The sequence below is a fragment of the Sinohyriopsis cumingii genome, chromosome 11 (assembly GCF_028554795.1).
Source record: "Sinohyriopsis cumingii isolate HCF-2022 chromosome 11, ASM2855479v2, whole genome shotgun sequence".
NCBI lineage: Eukaryota > Metazoa > Mollusca > Bivalvia > Unionida > Unionidae > Sinohyriopsis > Sinohyriopsis cumingii.
In genome coordinates, this window is record NC_142971.1 from 60726544 (window position 1) to 60744685 (window position 18142).

Below are 18142 nucleotides of genomic sequence, written 5' to 3' on the forward strand. Positions count from 1 at the left end.
CATCTGAAGCAGACACTCTAGCCACTTAGGCCACAGGAGCAATCAGTCTATCTAGAAACAGTGATCTTTCTGTGGAAACAATAAGACCCCTTTCCCAATGCACAACATTAAGTACCAACAAAAATATAATTTTTCACAAAACTTTTAAATTGAAACCCATAAAGATAAATGAGTTGGTACTTTAAATATTTTGATTCTCATTCTGTCATGGGCTGTGGTTATCATTCTCGTTATGTCATGGGCGGGGCCCTGAGTGGTCTAAAGTGCTCTCCATCACAAATCACTGCCATCTCACCTCTGTCTGCGTGGGTTCAAGTCTCAGATTCAGCTACTGTGGGTATGTGAGAAATCTTGCCAGTAGCTTCTCGTGGGTCGGTGGTTCTTTCCGGGATTTTCCCGGGTTCTTCCTCCACCATTAATACTGGCCGCCATGTATAGCCTATCTTGTGCTGAAAAATGGCGTTAAACCCTATAACAACAACAACTGTCATGGGCTATGGTTATCATTCTCATTATGTCATGGGCTGTGGTTGTCATTCTCATTCTGTCATGGGCTGTGGTTATCATTTATAATCTGGTGAAGTTACTTTGTTGCAAACATACAAGAACTGGTTACTTGAGCTTTTTGAAAATGATTTTAACCAGGGTATAAAAAGGGGAACTAAAGTATCTAAGATGGGATGAAACCTGCAAGAGAAAACGAAATATAGATATCCAAAGGGGGACTCAAGGATCCTAAAGGGGACTCAATTATCTTAACCTAAAATATAGATATACATAGGGGGACTATAGGATCCTAACATAGGTATAGAAAACGAGACTCAATTATCTAAAAAGAAGGACTTGAGTATCTTAATATAGGCATGCAATGGGTGTGTGTGTGATTTGGATTTTTAACATAGCTTTAACAATATTTCAGTCATATCGCTAGGATGGGTTTGATCCCCAGCAAGTCATTCCAAAGACTTATAAAAATGGTACTAACAGCTGCCTTGCTTGGCGCTCAGCATTAAGAGGTTAGTGTTAGGACTGGTTGGCCTTGTGTCAGGATGATGTGACTGGGTGGGACATCATGCTACATGTCTGCGGCATGATGCCCCAGTGCTAGACGTCACTATAAACTGCGACACTGCAAACATCATAGCGATATGACTGAAAAATTGTTAAAGCTACATTAAAAATCCAAATCACACATTCGCACATACCTCATGGACTGTGAGGAACGTTTCCTTCATGAGATTTAAAGCCCATGAAGTTGGCGTTGTTTTCTCATGCTTTTGTTCTGGCATTTGGCATACCAGAGCAAATGCATTTTTTCCTTGGACACAGTAGTTAACGGTACATAAAATGACCCAATTGGCTGCTAACTTGAGTAATGGACATCCCAAACATAACAGTGAAGACATTGTTTAGAGGACATCAGCTGGCAAGTTCAGCAAGGCAGTATTACAAGTAATGTATTACTGCTATTTAAATGTAGTTTGGGTGAGGGTAAACTAATTTTAATAATGTAATACCTGTCACTAATGCAAGATTCCCTACCCCCCCACCACATACTCACACATTTTGATGGCCAAAATGTAGACTGGATCTGAGTCTGCAAGGAATAATGATGCATCTGGTAGTCAGACTGGTTCTTTGTTCTCTCTGCTGTAGATTTATAGAACATACCATACAATGGAAGCTAGAATTATGAGCAACTAATAGATAGGTATTACATTATTTAAATTATTTTACACCTACACTATATATATGCATGGTCATCCAAGCAAACTTATAATGTCTGGATCGTCTTAAATTAAAATAGTGCTAAGTTGACCTCCATTTCTATGACCATTGAAGCTGCAATGAAAAGTCGCATAACATGGAGTTTTTGCTAAAAGCATTTTATAATATTTACTGGATTCTAGTGGTAGCCATATTGAAAATGTTATAGCTACTTAACCTGAATAGATGGATCTGTTATCAAACTTCTTGACGTGATGTCTAGTTGATCTCAGTAAAAATGGTGGCCATCTTGAAAACCCTCTTATCACAACTCCTGTTGATTGGTCCTCCGTCATGATCATACTGACATCTGGCTTTCACTGAAAACACTTTTTCACTAAATGTAGTTGGTCCTAAATAAAAAATGATGTGACCTCCCAAAATTTTAAAACTCTTATAACATCAACTTCTTTGAAAGAGATGACAATAGTGACATGTTAAAGAAAAGCATTTTCTGTTGCATAATTAGTTATTTTGAAATTAAAATGAAGATCTAGCTTTCAAAATGGCTGCTTTGACAGCTGTTATGAAAATCTTTTTTTGTCTACTTCCCTAAATTAATGGACTCGTTGACGCTAAAATGTTTATTATAGCAATATATATATATAGTTGTTTCTGAATGAAAATGGAGCTCATCAGATCTCCAATATGGCATGTAAAAATTCTTCTTGTCACTCCAGTCTTTGCATGAATGATGTCATTGACATCATTTTCGTTAAAACACTTCTTGCAATATTTTAATTGGTTCTGAAAGAAAATGGTGCAGATCTATCCACCAGTATATCTCTTCACTAAAGTAGGAATTGATAGAGTGTGTCAGCTGATCATGTGGGACTTTAGATCAGTATACCCTGACAATAAAACTTTATAGCTATATAAATGCCTCTTTTATGTTCTTTCATTTGCCTCTAACAATGACCCATAAATATAATATTTGCCTCTATTTGACCCATAAATATATTTGTGTCATAACAATGACCCATAAACATACTTATAATATTTGTCTTGCCTGCATAGGCATGACAACATAGGTGTCACTTTGGTGGCAATACATTGAAATGAACATTGAAGCTTATTTCATCATAAATCAGCATATCTGTAAATGCATCATAGATCGGTATATCTGTAAATGCATCTTAGATCAGTATATCAGTAAGTTTATCATAGATAGTATATCTTAAGTGCATCATAGATCAGTATATCTATAAATGCATCATAGATCAGTATATCTAAGTGCACCATAGATCAGAGTATCTGTAAGTGCATCATAGATCAGTATATCTAAGTGCATCATAGATCAGTATATCTGTAAGTGCATCATAGACCAGTGTATCTGTAAATGCATCATAGATCGGTATATCTATAAATGCATCATAGATCAGTATATCTATAAATGCATCATAGATCAGTATATCTATAAATGCATCATAGATCAGTATATCTAAGTGCATCATAGATCAGAGTATCTGTAAGTGCATCATAGATCAGTATATCTAAGTGCATCATAGATAGTATATCTGTAAGTGCATCATAGACCAGTGTATCTGGAAATGCATCATAGATCGGTATATCTGTAAGTGCATCATAGATCAGTATATCTAAGTGCATCATAGATCAGTATATCTGTAAGTGCATCATAGATCAGTATATCTATAAGTGCATCATAGATCAGTATATCTGTAAGTGCATCATAGACCAGTGTATATAAGTGCATCATAGATCAGTATATCTAAGTGCATCATAGATCAGTATATCTGTAAGTGCATCATAGATCAGAGTATCTGTAAGTACATCATAGATCAGTATATCTGTAAGTGTATCATAGATCAGTATATCTAAGTGCATCATAGATCAGTATATCTGTAAGTGCATCATAGATCAGAGTATCTGTAAGTGCATCATAGATCAGTATATCTGTAAGTGTATCATAGATCAGTATATCTAAGTGCATCATAGATCAGTATATCTATAAGTGCATCATAGATCAGTATATCTGTAAGTGCATCATAGACCAGTGTATATAAGTGCATCATAGATCAGTATATCTAAGTGCATCATAGATCAGTATATCTGTAAGTGCATCATAGATCAGAGTATCTGTAAGTACATCATAGATCAGTATATCTGTAAGTGTATCATAGATCAGTATATCTAAGTGCATCATAGATCAGTATATCTGTAAGTGCATCATAGATCAGAGTATCTGTAAGTGCATCATAGATCAGTATATCTGTAAGTGTATCATAGATCAGTATATCTAAGTGCATCATAGATCAGTATATCTGTAAGTGCATCATAGATCAAAGTATCTGTAAGTGCATCATAGATCAGTATATCTGTAAGTGCATCATAAATTTGTATATCTATAAGTGCATCATAGATCAGTATATCTGTAAGTGTATCATAGATCAGTATATCTATAAGTGCATCATAGATCAGTATATCTGTAAGTGTATCATAGAGCAGTATATCTATAAGTGTATCATAGATCAGTATATCTGTAAGTGCATCATAGATCAATATATCTATAAGTGTATCATAGACCAGTATATCTGTAAGTGCATCATAAATTTGTATATCTATAAGTGCATCATAGATCAGTATATCTGTAAGTGTATCATCAGTATATCTATAAGTACATCATAGATCAGTATATCTGTAAGTGTATCATAGATCAGTATATCTGTAAGTGCATCATAAATCGGTATATCTATAAGTGCATCATAGATCAGTATATCTGTAAGTGTATCATAGATCAGTATATCTATAAGTGTATCATAGATCAGTATATCTGTAAGTGTATCATAGATCAGTATATCTATAAGTGTATCATAGATCAGTATATCTGTAAGTGTATCATAGATCAGTATATCTATAAGTGCATCATAAATTTGTATATCTATAAGTGCATCATAGATCAGTATATCTGTAAGTGTATCATAGATCAGTATATCTATAAGTGCATCATAGATCAGTATATCTGTAAGTGTATCATAGATCAGTATATCTGTAAGTGCATCATAGATCAGTATATCTTAAGTGCATCATAGATCAGTAAATCTGTAAGTGCATCATAGATCGATATATCTGTAAATGCATCATAGATCAACAATTCTGTAATTGCATCATAGATCAGTATATTTATAAATGCATCAGAGATCAGTATATCTATAAATGCATCAGAGATTAGTATATTTGTAAGTGCATCATAGATCAACATATCTGTAAGAACATACCTAAGTCACACCTTTAATGCCTCAAACCTTCTGTTTTCTTTGTAATGTGTCAGATACAGTTTTTATAAATAGAAAATAAGGAAATCATATTTACATCTAGAATAGAAAAATGTTCTCATACCCTATTATTATGCAGCAGTCTTCTTTTTTAGAATATTCTGAAATTAAATCGGGAGTTAGAAATGTGGTTAAAGACATGATGATAAAAATGACAAATGCAACTTTTTATTGCTTTATTATTGTTTCACTTTTTAATGTACCAGAAAAGCATAATCCATATACACATGAGCAATATATGTAACTAGTGAAGAAAAGCATAATGATTATACCAAAAGTGTAATTTTTGGCAAGTATGATTTAATCCATGATAGAAATTAAATGATCACTGACATAAAATAATCACAAATCTTGGGGTTTTAGTAGTTGGTTTCTTATGACAAGTGGTCTGTCACAACAGATCATAACACTATAAAATCAATACATCTGTGCATGGAGATCCTGGTCTATCAAAACAGATGGTTTCTCATAGCAGTAGTCTCTTTAGACAGTTTTACTGTAGTTTGTATAGTACACCATGACAAAGCACTAATTTCATTACTGATTGATATCTTATATGTAATTGCAAAATGGAGGACTAACTCTGTCATCAGCCAACTTGTATAAATTGAGCTTGCAAACAGCTGTTCACACTTAAAACAATATCTAGCCAGTTGCAGAAATCAAAAGACAGTTGGCTTATGGGACAGTGAGTCATATGTGGCTATTCTTTGTGTGCCGTGAACTGAAACTTATGGGACAGTGAGTCATATGTGGCTATTCTTTGGGTGCCGTGAGCTGAAACTTATGGGACAGTGAGTCATATGTGGCTATTCTTTGGGTGCCATGAACTGAAACTTATGGGACAGTGAGTCATATGTGGCTATTCTTTGTGTGCTGTGAACTGAAACTTATGGGACAGTGAGCCATATGTGGCTATTCTTTGTGTGCCATGAACTGAAACTTATTTTCAGTGAGTCATATGTGGCTATTCTTTGTGCCATGAACTGAAACTTCTGCCTTAAGTTTACAGGCAAGTTACAAATATTGAATGACCTCTGAACTAATTGAAAAGGGATACAACGTGTTTCTTCTCAAAGATTAACTTTTGTAAGCAGAGCTAGTGTTTATTTGCATGCAAATAGATGAAGATATCAAAATATGCCCATCATACTGGACCAAAAGGTGGCTTCCATTTCTGCTATAACAAGACAACTACAATTCCCACCACCCAGCAAACAAATTGCCTTGTCCATCTGCCTTAAGGATAAAAACTGCCTTAGTTTTGAATTTGACAAGTTGACACCTTTGAGTTACATTATCAGCGTGATTGAAGTAAGATGTGTAAAAATGATTGAAGAAATGTTTGCACATTGATTTTGTGATATCTGTTATCTAAACAATATCTTTCTCAGAAAGCAAAAGTATAGATTTGCATTGACTGAGTTGTCACTGTAGACAGGCTGCAGTGACTACTTAAGGCAGGAAAAACAATTATTTGGTTAGGAAACGACTGGCCATTAAACAGCAAAACAAGGTGACTGTTCCATAGATGACATTTATTTAGTAAATTTGTCGGGGGAAATTAGAGTGTCTGTAGTGACCAAGTGACTGCAATGTAAGGGTGGCTTATAACAAGTCTGGCTGTATGTATGTATGTATGGTATGTATGTTTATGTATATATATGTATATATATATTGCTGTACTGGCCACAGAGTTTAATTCCTTCTATGGTGCTTGATTTTTAATAGCACTGTCAACAATTTATTTGGCTATAACTTGCCAAGGAAATTAATTGGGAACTAAGTGTCTTTCCTACAGAATCACTAAGGTAGTTGACCCATGCTGGCCTGTGTGGGATCTCAACTCTAGATGTCTGAAGTACTTCAGAACCAATTGAGAATATTGAACAGTATAATATCAAGACCAATTCTACATTGAAAATAGTGAACAGTATAATATCAAAGCCAATGCTACATTGAGAATATTGAACAGTGTAATACATGTATATAAATCAATGCTACATTGAGAATATTGAACAGTGTAATATCAAAATCAATGCTATATTGAAAATATTGAACAGCATAATATCATAGCCAATGCTACATTGAAAATATTGAACAGTATAATATCAAAGCCAATGCTACATCGAGAATATTGAACAGTGTAATATATAAATCAATGCTACATTGAGAATATTGAACAGTGTAATATCAAAATCAATGCTATATTGAAAATATTGAACAGCATAATATCATAGCCAATGCTACATTGGAAATATTGAACACTGTAACATCAAAATCAATGCTATATTGAGAGTATTGAATAGTGTAATATCAAAATCAATGCTACATTGAGAATATTTTACAGTGTAATATAAAACTCAATGCTATATTGAGAATATTGAACAGCATAATGTCAAAGCCAATGCTACATTGAAAATATTGAACAGTGTAATATCAAAGCCAATGCTACCTTGAGAATATTGAACAGTGTAATATCAAGACCAATGCCACATTGAAAATATTGAACAGCATAATATCATAGCCAATGCTACATTGGAAATATTGAACAGTGTAATATATAAATCAATGCTACATTGAGAATATTGAACAGTGTAATATCAAAATCAATGCTACATTGAAAATATTGAACAGCATAATATCATAGCCAATGCTACATTGGAAATATTAAACAGAGTAATATCAAAACCAATGCTATATTGAGAATATTGAACATTGTAACATCAAAATGAATGCTATATTGAGAGTATTGAACAGTGTAATATCAAAATCAATGCTACATTGAGAATATTTTACAGTGTAATATAACAATCAATGCTATATTCAGAATATTGAACAGCATAATATCAAAACCAATGCTACATTGAGAATATTGAACAGTGTAATATCAAAGCCAATGCTACCTTGAGAATATTGAACAGTGTAATATCAAAACCAATGCTACATTGAAAATATTGAACAGTGTAATATCAATACCAATGCTATATTGAGAATATTGAACAGCATAATATCAAAACCAATGTTACATTGAGAATATTGAACAGTGTAATATCAAAACCAATGCTACATTGAGAATATTGAACAGTGTAATATCAAAGCCAATGCTACCTTGAGAATATTGAACAGTGTAATATCAAGACCAATGCCACATTGAAAATATTGAACAGCATAATATCATAGCCAATGCTGCATTGGAAATATTGAACAGTGTAATATATAAATCAATGTTACGTTGAGAATATTGAACAGTGTAATATCAAAATAAATGCTACATTGAAAATATTGAACAGCATAATATCATAGCCAATGCTACATTGGAAATATTAAACAGTGTAATATTAAAACCAATGCTATATTGAGAATATTGAACATTGTAACATCAAAATCAATGCTATATTGAAAGTATTGAACAGTGTAATATCAAAATAAATGCTACATTGAGAATATTTTACAGTCTGATATAACAATCAATGCTATATTCGGAATATTGAACAGCATAATATCAAAACCAATGCTACATTGAGAATATTGAACAGTGTAATATCAAAGCCAAAGCTACCTTGAGAATATTGAACAGTGTAATATCAAATCCAATGCTACATTGAAAATATTGAACAGTGTAATATCAATACCAATGCTATATTGAGAATATTGAACAGCATAATATCAAAACCAATGTTACATTGAGAATATTGAACAGTGTAATATCAAAGCCAATGCTACCTTGAGAATATTGAACAGTGTAATATCAAAACCAATGCTATATTGAGAATATTGAACAGTGTAATATCAAAACCAATGCTATATTGAGAATATTGAACATCATAATATCAAAACCAATGCTACATTGAGAATATTGAACAGTGTAATATCAAAGCCAATGCTACACTGAGAAAATTGAACAGTGTAATATCAAAGCTAATGCTACATTGAGAATATTGAACAGTGTAATATCAAAGCCAAAGCTACCTTGAGAATATTGAACAGTGTAATATCAAATCCAATGCTACATTGAAAATATTGAACAGTGTAATATCAATACCAATGCTATTTTGAGAGTATTGAACAGTGTAATATCAAAATCAATGCTACATTGAGAATATTTTACAGTGTAATATAAAAATCAATGCTATATTCAGAGATTGAACAGTGTAGTATCAAAATCAATGCTACATTGAGAATATTGAACAGCGTAATATCAAAACCAACGCTATATTGAGAATATTGAACAGTGTAATATCAAAACCAATGCTATATTGAGAATATTGAACATCATAATATCAAAACCAATGCTACATTGAGAATATTGAACAGTGTAATATCAAAGCCAATGCTACACTGAGAAAATTGAACAGTGTAATATCAAAACCAATGCTACATTGAAAATATTGAACAGTGTAATATCAAAATCAATGCTATATTGAGAGTATTGAACAGTGTAATATCAAAACCAATGCTATATTGAGAATCTTGAACAGTGTAATATCAAAACCAAAGCGATATTGAGAATATTAAACAGCATAATATCAAAACCAATGCTACATTGAGAATATTGAACAGTGTAATATCAAAGCCAATGCTACACTGAGAATATTGAAGAGTGTAATATCAAAACCAATGCTACATTGAAAATATTGAACAGTATAACATCAAAACCAATGCTACATTGAGAATATTGAACAGCATAATATCAAAGCTAATGCTACAATGAGAATATTGAACAGTGTAATATCAAAACCAATGCTATATTGAGAGCATTGAACAGTGTAATATCAAAGTCAATGCTACATTGAAAATATTGATCAGCATAATATCAAAGCCAATGCTACATTGAGAATATTGAACAGTGTAATATCAAAACCAAAGCTATATTGAACAGTTTAAAATCAAAACCAATGCTACATTGAGAATATGGAATAGTGTAATATCAAAATCAATGCTACATTGAGAATATTTTACGGTGTAATATAAAAATCAATGCCATATTGAGAGTATTGAACAGTGTAGTATCAAAATCAATGCTACATTGAGAATATTGAACAGTGTAATATCAAAATCAATGCTACGTTGAGAATATTTTACAGTGTAATATCAAAATCAATGCTATATTGAGAATATTGAACAGCATAATATCAAAAACCAATGCTACATTGAGAATATTTTACAGTGTAATATCAAAACCAATGCTATATTGAGAATATTGAATAGTGTAATATCAAAGCCAACGCTATATTGAGAATCTTGAACAGTGTAATATCAGAATCAATGCTACATTGAGAATAGTGAACAATGTAATATCAAAATCAATGCTACATTGAGAATATTGAACATTGTAATATCAAAATCAATGCTACATTGAGAATATTGAACATTGTAATATCAAAATCAATGCTACATTGAGAATATTGAACATTGTAATATCAAAACAAATTCTATATTGAGAATATTGAACAGTGTAATATCAAAGCCAATGCTGAGAATATTGAACAGTGTAATATATAAATCAATGCTACATTGAGAATATTGAACAGTGTAACATCAAAGCCGATGCTACGTTAAAAATATTGAACATTGTAATATCAAAATTAATGCTACATTGAGAATATTTTACAGTGTAATATCAAAACCAATGCTATATTGAGAATATTGAACAGTGTAATATCAAAATCAATGCTACATTAAGAATATTGAACAGTTTAATATCAAAATCAATGCTACATTGAGAATATTGAACATCATAATATCAAAATCAATGCTACATTGAGAATATTGGACAGTGTAATATCAAAACCAATGCTATATTGAGAATATTGAACAGTGTAATATCAAAGCCAATGCTATATTGAGAAATCTTGAACAGTGTAATATATAAATCAATGCTACATTGAGAATATTGAACAGTGTAATATCAAAATCAATGCTACATTAAGAATATTAAACAGTGTAATATCAAAATCAATGCTACATTGAGAATATTTGACAGTGTAATATCAAAACCAATGCTATATTGAGAATATTGAACAGTGTAATATCAAAGCCAATGCTATATTGAGAATATTGAACAGTGTAATATATAAATTGATGCTACATTGAGAATATTGAACAGTGTAATATCAAAGCCAATGCTACATTAAAAATATTGAACAGTGTAATATCAAAACCAATGCTACATTGAAAATATTGAACAGCATAATATCATAGCCAATGCTACATTGAGAATATTGAACAGTGTAATATCAAAGCCAATGCTACATTAAAAATATTGAACAGTGTAATATCAAAACCAATGCTATATTGAGAATATTGAACAGTGTAATATCAAAACCAATGCTACATTGAAAATATTGAACAGCATAATATCATAGCCAATGCTACATTGAGAATATTGAACAGTGTAATATCATAGCCAATGCTACATTAAAAATATTGAACAGTGTAATATCAAAACCAATGCTACATTGAGAATATTGAACAGTGTAATATCAAAGCCAATGCTACATTAAAAATATTGAACAGTGTAATATCAAAACCAATGCTACATTGAGAATATTGATAGTGTAATATCAAAATCAAAGCTACATTGAGAATATTGAACAGTGTAATATCATAGCCAATGCTACATTAAAAATATTGAACAGTGTAATATCAAAACCAATGCTATATTGAGAATATTGAACAGTGTAATATCAAAGCCAATGCTATATTGAGAATATTGAACAGTGTAATATATAAATTGATGCTACATTGAGAATATTGAACAGTGTAATATCAAAGCCAATGCTACATTAAAAATATTGAACAGTGTAATATCAAAACCAATGCTACATTGAAAATATTGAACAGCATAATATCATAGCCAATGCTACATTGAGAATATTGAACAGTGTAATATCAAAGCCAATGCTACATTAAAAATATTGAACAGTGTAATATCAAAACCAATGCTATATTGAGAATATTGAACAGTGTAATATCAAAACCAATGCTACATTGAAAATATTGAACAGCATAATATCATAGCCAATGCTACATTGAGAATATTGAACAGTGTAATATCATAGCCAATGCTACATTAAAAATATTGAACAGTGTAATATCAAAACCAATGCTACATTGAGAATATTGAACAGTGTAATATCAAAGCCAATGCTACATTAAAAATATTGAACAGTGTAATATCAAAACCAATGCTACATTGAGAATATTGAACAGTGTAACATCAAAATCAATGCTACATTGAGAGTATTGAACAGTGTAATATCAAAATCAAAGCTACATTGAGAGTATTGAACAGTGTAACATCAAAATCAATGCTACATTGAGAGTATTGAACAGTGTAACATCAAAATCAATGCTATATTGAGAGTATTGAACAGTGTAATATCAAAACCAATGCTATATTGAGAATATTTGACAGTGTAATATCAAAACCAATGCTATATTGAGAGTATTGAACAGTGTAACATCAAAATCAATGCTATATTGAGAGTATTGAACAGTGTAATATCAAAATCAATGCTACACTGAGAACATTAAACTTTGTAGTATCAAAACCCTTGCTATATTGAGAATGTTGAATAGTATATGTCAAAACCAACATTACATTGAGACTTTTGAACAGTAATATCAAAACCAACAGTGTAATATCAAAAATAACAGTGTAATGTCAAAACTATTGCTTTGTTGAGAATAGTATAATATCAAAATCAATGCTACATTGCGAATATTGAACTGTGTATTGTCAAAATCAGTGCAATATTGAGAACGTTGAAGAGTTTAATATTTCTGTTACATGTAGTATGACTAAATTAGTTCTTATAATAATTGTAGAATTTTTTTTTTCCTTCCTTAAAAAATACTATTTGAATCATTGAACTTTTTGCAGGCAAAAATGATGAGATATTTTAGATTTGCACATATATAAAATTTAAATTTATCTCAATTTGATCACCAGTGAAATTTCTTGAACTTTCCTTTTTAAGATTTTCATATTTCTCTTTATGGGACACTTTCGAAAGCCAAATTTGTTCAGTTTCGTCACATTGTAGAATTTGATCATCACAATCTAGCATTTGGTATCAGATATAGGTATTACTCACTACCCTTTCAAGACTATCTGCTCTATTCTAAAATGCTTTGGAGTTTATAGACAAGCGTTTAATTTATTACCCATGTCAAGTAGAACACTTAATCACTAAAAATATATGTCACTTGAAACACAGCTTTGATGATTGTTTAAGCATTTGTACACAGACTGTTTATTTAAGAATCAACACTTTTACAACCATTAGATTGCTGTATCAATATGACATAGTTGTCTAGTGGATTAGATTAAATTGTCTGTAAATATTGTAACAGTGGGTGGAGTACTTGGAGTTGTCTGTTTGACTTTAGAGATGGCCAGTTTGGTGTGACCTATGGCATGTTTTTTTAAAAATCTGGCACATTTTCACACTATGATTATTCCCCATGTAAAAGAAATCTTGTTGAAGATTGATAGGGTTGATTCCAATCAAACAGTACAGTATGACTAACATAGAACTTGCATTAAGAAAAGGACTATATATATTTTCCTTAGTCTGTTTCAATGGAAAAAATATGTTATTGATAAGATTTTGATTAAACTTTGTAAATCATTTGGATCTCAGATGAGTTCAGTTATGAGTGGTATCTTTTCATATAACTGAAGCATTCTGGTTTTCATATAGACTGTGCTTGCTGCTACTCATGAGTTCTCTCTCACTTGGTATGTAAGTCTGAATTATCTAGATCGAAGATGGGTTTGACTTTTAGTGACATCATTACATGTTAATTTAGTGGCCTGTATGCAGTCCTAACATTTTTAACTTTTTTTTTTATTTTACAAGAAAAATTTATTTTTATTTCATTGCCACATAATGTGATTTTTAAAAAAAAACAACATGGACTCCACTGCGGTTGATGATAAACCTGGACATGGGTTTTGGTTAAGTTGTTACATTTCTCACATATATAGAGATATTGGCATTTGTCACATATATAGAGATATTGGCATTTGGCACATATATAGAGATATTGGCATTTGTCACATATATAGAGATATTGGCATTTGGCACATATATAGAGATATTGGCATTTGGCACATATATAGAGATATTGGCATTTGGCACATATATAGAGATATTGGCATTTGTTACATTTATTCTTGCAATTTATAATTGCTTATAGATGTGTTTCCATTAAAAATCTTGAAATAGCTGCCTTGCAGCAAGTCTCAGATGAGAAAATAAGCTATTTGTTATTCTCCCATAGTATGAATCACTGCATAAACAGTATAATAATTAGGATGACTTCACTGCATAAACAGTATAAAAATTAGTATGACTTTGCTGCATACTTAGTATAATAATTAGTATGACTTCACTGCATAAACAGTATAATAATTAGAATGACCTTACTGCATAAACAGTATAAAAACTAGTTTCACTTCACTGCATAAACAGTATAATAATTAGTATGACTTCACTGCATAAACAGTATAATAATTAGCATGACTTCACTGCATAAACAGTATAAAAACTAGTATGACTTCACTGCATAAACAGTATAATAATTAGTATGACTTTGCTGCATAATTAGTATGATAATTAGTATGACTTCACTGCATAAACAGTATAATAATTAGAATGACTTCACTGCATAAACAGCATAATAATTAGAATGACTTTACTGCATAAACAGTATAATAATTAGTATAAATTCACTGCATAAACAGTATAACAATTAGTATGACTTCACTGAATAAACAGTATAATAATTAATATGACTTCACTGCATAAACAGTATAATAATTAGTATGACTTCACTGCATAAACAGTATAAAAACTAGTATGACTTCAGTACATAAACAGTATAATAATTAGTATGACTTTGCTGCATAATTAGTATGATAATTAGAATGACTTCACTGCATAAACAGCATAATAATTAGAATGTCTTTACTGCATAAACAGTATAATAATTAGTATAAATTCACTGCATAAACAGTATAACAATTAGTATGACTTCACTGAATAAACAGTATAATAATTAGTATGACTTCACTGCATAAACAGTATAATAATTAGTCTGACTTCACTGCATAAACATAATTAGAATGACTTCACTGCATAAATAGTATAATAATTAGTATGACTTCACTGCAAAAACAGTATAATAATTAGAATGACCTTACTGCATAAACAGTATAATAATTAGTATGACTTCACTGCATAAATAGTATAATAATTAGTATAAATTCACTGCATAAACAGTATAACAATTAGTATGACTTCACTGAATAAACAGTATAATAATTAGAATGACTTTACTGCATAGACCGTATAATTATTTGTATGACTTCACTGCATAAACATAATAATTAGAATGACTTCACTGCATAAATAGTATAATAATTAGTATGACTTCACTGCAAAAGCAGTATAATAATTAGAATGATCTTACTGCATAAACAGTATAATAATTAGCATGACTTCACTGCATAAATAGTATAATAATTAGTATAAATTCACTGCATAAACAGTATAATAATTAGTATGACTTCACTGCACAAACAGTATAATAATTAGTATGACTTCACTGCATAAACAGTATAATGATTAGTATGACTTCACTGCATAAACAGTATAATAATTAGTATGACCACTGCAAAAACAGTATAATAATTAGAATGACCTTACTGCATAAACAGTATAATAATTAGTATGACTTCACTGCATAAACAGTATAATAATTAGTATGACTTCACTGCAAAAACAGTATAATAATTAGAATGACCTTACTGCATAAACAGTATAATAATTAGTATGACTTCACTGCATAAATAGTATAATAATTAGTATAAATTCACTGCATAAACAGTATAATAATTAGTATGACTTCACTGTATAAACAGTATAATAATTAGTATGACTTCACTGCAAAAACAGTATAATAATTAGAATGACCTTACTGCATAAACAGTATAATAATTAGTATGACTTCACTGCATAAACAGTATAATAATTAGTATGACTTCACTGCAAAAACAGTATAATAATTAGAATGACCTTACTGCATAAACATTATAATAATTAGTATGACTTCACTGCATAAATAGTATAATAATTAGTATAAATTCACTGCATAAACAGTATAATAATTAGTATGACTTCACTGCATAAACAGTATAATAATTAGTATGACTTCACTGCAAAAACAGTATAATAATTAGAATGACCTTACTGCATAAACAGTATAATAATTAGTATGACTTCACTGCATAAATAGTATAATAATTAGTATAAATTCACTGCATAAACAGTATAATAATTAGTATGACTTCACTGCATAAACAGTATAATAATTAGTATGATTTCACTGCATAAACAGTATAAAAACTAGTATGACTTCACTGCATAAACAGTATAATAATTAATATGACTTTGCTGCATAATTAGTATAATAATTAGTATGACTAAACTGCATAAAAGTATAATAATTAGAATGACTTCACTGCATAAACAGTATAGAAACTAGTATGACTTCACTGCATAAACAGTATAATAATTAATATGACTTTAATGCATAATTAGTATAATAATTAGTATGACTAAACTGCATAAACAGTATAATAATTAGAATGACTTCACTAAATAAACAGTATAATAATTAGAAAAACTTTACTGCAGAGACCGTATGATTATTAGTATGACTTCACTGCATAAACATTATGATAATTAGAATGACTTACCTGCATAAACAGTATAATAATTAGTATGACTTCACTGCATAAACAGCATAATAATTAGTATGACTTCACTGCATAAGCAGTATATGCATTAGTATTTTACGTTTATAATTAAAGAATTCTTCAAAAATGAATGCTGTGTTTAGTTGCATAAAAGTTTCTGCCAACAATATTACTTTAAAATGTCTTTTAAACATTTTAAATACTATCATTTTTAAGTGAATAAAGTTGTATTTTATATAGAGACAATTTTTGATTAATAACTGTACAGAAATATTGCATCATGCAAATATTATACTAATGTTACGAGTATATGCGCTTAAAAAAAAAAGAAAGAGTGACAAGCAACAGGCTTTGTAAAATTCAGCAGATAATTTATTTCCCTTGAATACAAAGTGAAAATGAAAAAAGATCTTTCAGTATTGTGAATTAAGTTCCAAAATAATCCTAGAATTACAGACAAGTCCTAAAAATAAGAGTTCTAAATAAGCTTTAGTGGAATCCAAATTACATCAACATTGAAAATGTTGATGTGTCCGTGGTGACCTGTAATGTGGCTTTGTACCAACAGAATTTTGTTGAATCACAGTAATATAATTCCAGGTTTGAATTCAGCATAAATCCCAGTGAATGTCTATCCAAGAGTCTTATTTTTTATGAGCACTCTGTATTTCCAGAGAAAAATCACTTGAATAATTTGAAGAAATAAATTCCAGCCAAAATGAACTATTGGACACAACAATAATACAATTAATCCTGCAAGAGCTTAGAGCACAAATGACTAATTTTGCCATTGACAAGATTATGTAGTCTTCTACTTGACCTCAGGTCACAATTAGCATTTTCTAATAAAAACTATTACCTAATGGAATATTTCCATCTGAAAGATTCTAAATGTTTTTTAAAAAATGTTGGTTATAATTAGAAGGTCTGTTACTAAAATTATAGAACCTAGACAACATCAGGCACACCAGGGGAATCCCAATAACCAAGACCCAGATCCAATAAACATGTTTACTTCTATTGATAGTAATTCTAATATTAAACACAAACACATAGAGAATATTTTGGTTATGTATTGGTTGTTCACAGAATTAAAAAGAATACAATAATTCAGGTGAAGAAGAAAATGAACTTGATTTTGGACAAAGTTATTTCCAACATACAATGTTACATTACAATAGTATATAATACAATTTTTTTAATAAAAACTAACTAACAACAATGCAAATTAAATATACATAACACTGAAATGTGTGGACATTCTGGAAAGTAAAACTTGAGTTATTTCGCTTAGACATCAAAATGATGA